Source organism: Triticum aestivum, chromosome 2B (assembly GCF_018294505.1).
Source record: "Triticum aestivum cultivar Chinese Spring chromosome 2B, IWGSC CS RefSeq v2.1, whole genome shotgun sequence".
Classification (NCBI taxonomy): domain Eukaryota; kingdom Viridiplantae; phylum Streptophyta; class Magnoliopsida; order Poales; family Poaceae; genus Triticum; species Triticum aestivum.
Window position 1 is genome coordinate 510,853,208 of NC_057798.1, and position 2,995 is coordinate 510,856,202.

The following is a 2,995-nucleotide window of genomic DNA, read 5'->3' on the forward strand; positions in this document are numbered from 1 at the left end:
ATCAGGACGAGCATGCGGAGTCTAGCATATGTCCGGTGTGCGGTGTCACTCGATACAAGAAGAGGAAGAAAGCTCCTCGAAAATCGGTGTGGTACTTTCCGATCACTCCTCATCTGTAGCGGTATTTCGCGGACCCTAATGTAGCAAAGCTCCTGCATTGGCACGCGGATAGGGAGGAGAAGAAGCGGGAAGATGACGGAAGTGATCCGGAGATAAATAAAAAAGACAAGATGCTGAGTCACCCTAAGGATGCGAGCTAGTGGCAAGCGTTGAACTTCGAATACCCAGAATTTGGGAAGGATCCAAGGAACATCGTGCTGGGCGCGAGCACCGATGAATTCAATCCGTTTGGTAGCCAGAGAAGCACACATAGCACCTGGCCTGTGTTTGTGTGGATGTACAACCTCCCCCCCTGGTTGTGCATGAAGAGGAAGTACATTCACATGAGTATGCTAATTGAAGGGCTGAAACAACCAGGGAACGACATCAATCTGTATCTGGGGCTGCTGAAGGAGGAGCTAGACACGCTGTGGAAAACGCCAGCCAATATGTGGGACGCCGCAGAGAAAGAATATTTCCCTATGAGAGCCGCACTGCTCACGACGGTGCACGACTATCTCGTTACGGATATCTCACGGGGCAGGTAGTCCACAGATTTTCTGGATGCGTAAGGTGCATGGATGACACAATGTATCGCCAGCTAGATAGAGATCCCGGGTCTTCGAAAACCGTGTTCATGGGACATCGAAGGTGGCTTCGCGACGATGACCCGTGGAGGAAACGCAAGGATCTGTTCGATGGTGAAGCCGAACCCCGAAAATGCCCGTGTACGAGGAGCGGCGAGGAAATAGACGAGCTGTTGAAAAATTGGAAAGACTGCCCACTACCGGGAAAGAAGCAAAAGGCGCCAGAGCTGGGAAAGAAGCGAAAGGCGCCAGAGCTGCTGCTGAAGGTATGGAAACGAGGTCTGTTTTCTAGACTTGCCGTACTGAAAGTTCCACCGTGTGCCTCACAGCCTTGATGTCATGCATATCACGAAGAACGTGTGCGAGAGTCTGCTTGGTACCCTGATCAACATGCTAGAGAGGACCAAAGATGGGCCGAAAGCAAGGGCAGACTTGAAGTCAATGGGCATCAGGCAGGAGCTTGACGCTAATGATAATGATGATGATGATGATGATGATGATGAGGCGAAGCAGGACACAATAAGTCGTCGCAAAGGCAAAAAGGCCAAGAAGACCGGAAATGACTACCCTCCCGCGTGCTTCACTCTAAGTCAGGAGGAGATCGAGCAGTTTGTCACCTGCCTCCTAGGAGTAAAACTTCCTTACGGTTACGCGGGGAAGATAAGCAGATACCTAGACCCAGCGAAGCAGAAGTTCAGCGGGATGAAGTCTCACGACTGTCATGTGCTGATGACGCAGATACTTCCAGTTGCAATCCGTGGGATCATGGACGCGCACGTCCGTGAAACACTATTTGGCCAATGCAACTTTTTCGACGTCATCTCTCGGAAGTCGATTGGTGTGAGGCAACTCACAAGGCTACAGGAAGAGATCGTGGTGATACTATGCGAGCTTGAGATGTACTTCCCGCCCGCATTCTTCGATGTTATGGTGCATCTGCTAGTCCATATCGTGGAGGATATCATCCAACTCGGGCCGACATTCCTGCACAGCATGATGCCGTTCGAAAGGATGAATGGTGTCATCAAAGGATACGTTCGCAACATGTCACGTCCAGAGGGAAGTATAGCCAGGGGCTTTCTGACTGAAGAGTGCATCTCCTACTGCACGAATTATCTAGGCATCGAGAACCCCGTTGGTCTTCCCGTCAACAGGCACCTCGGCAGGCTCGCTGGATGGGGTCACCGTGAGGGTCCCCGCGAAATGCATGTCGACTTCGAGGGTCGACTCACCGACTTTGAAAGAGCAAACCTAGTCGCGCTACAACACATAGACGTGGTCGATCCTTGGGTGGTAGAGAACAAAACCTTTACTGAGAAGACGTACAATGATCAAGGCCAACAAAGGATGGACGGAGATATAATCAAAGAGCACAACTCATGTTTCACGCGTTGGTTCAAGCAGAAGCTTCTGTCGTACCCTTTACATGAGGATTCTTCCGCGGAAGAACAACTCATATTCGCCTTGTCATAGGGCGCCGAGCACAACCTGATGACCTATGAGGCATACGATATCAACGGCTACACATTCTACACCGAGAACAAGGACATGAAGAGCGATGGTTATCAGAACTCCGGGGTAACGATGGAATCCTACACCGGCAACGACAAGGACAGATACTACAGAAGGATCGAGGAGATCTGGGAGCTGAGCTACGCTGGAGAGAAGGTCCCGATGTTCCATGTCAGATGGGCCAAGAGCATCCTAAAATAAGATCGGTATTTCACCACCATGGTTATACCCGAAGCCAAATCCAAGACCGCGGGCGCAAACATCACCGCGAAAAATGAGCCATGGGTACTGGCTTCCCAAGTGGACCAATGCTTCTTCATTATCGACCCGCCAAAGCCCAGTCGTGTTGTCATGAGGAGAGGCAAAAGGAAGATCATCGGAATGGATGGAGTAGCCAATGAGCAAGACTTCGACAAGTACGGCGACCCGAAGATCGAACATGACAAGGACGATGAAGTAGCAGCACACACCACAAGAACAAGCAAGGCCACCCTACCTAAAGGACGTCCGTTCCACAGAAGAACTCCATTTGCGAAAAAAGAAGGGCAAGAAGATTGTGAACAGATAGCTAGCTAAGATCGATTGTATTTAAATCGTAGTCTTCATTTCTCGGGCACTTTTTGATATCATGAATATTTTTAAATTTCATGGGCACTTTTTGAATTCATGAATATTTTTTCAAATTTGATGATATTTTTTCATATTCAATATGAAAAAATATTGAATATTCATGAGGACACTCGATCTCGATCCCCCTCCCTCTCGATAGCTATCCCCCTCGCCAGATCCCCCTCGCC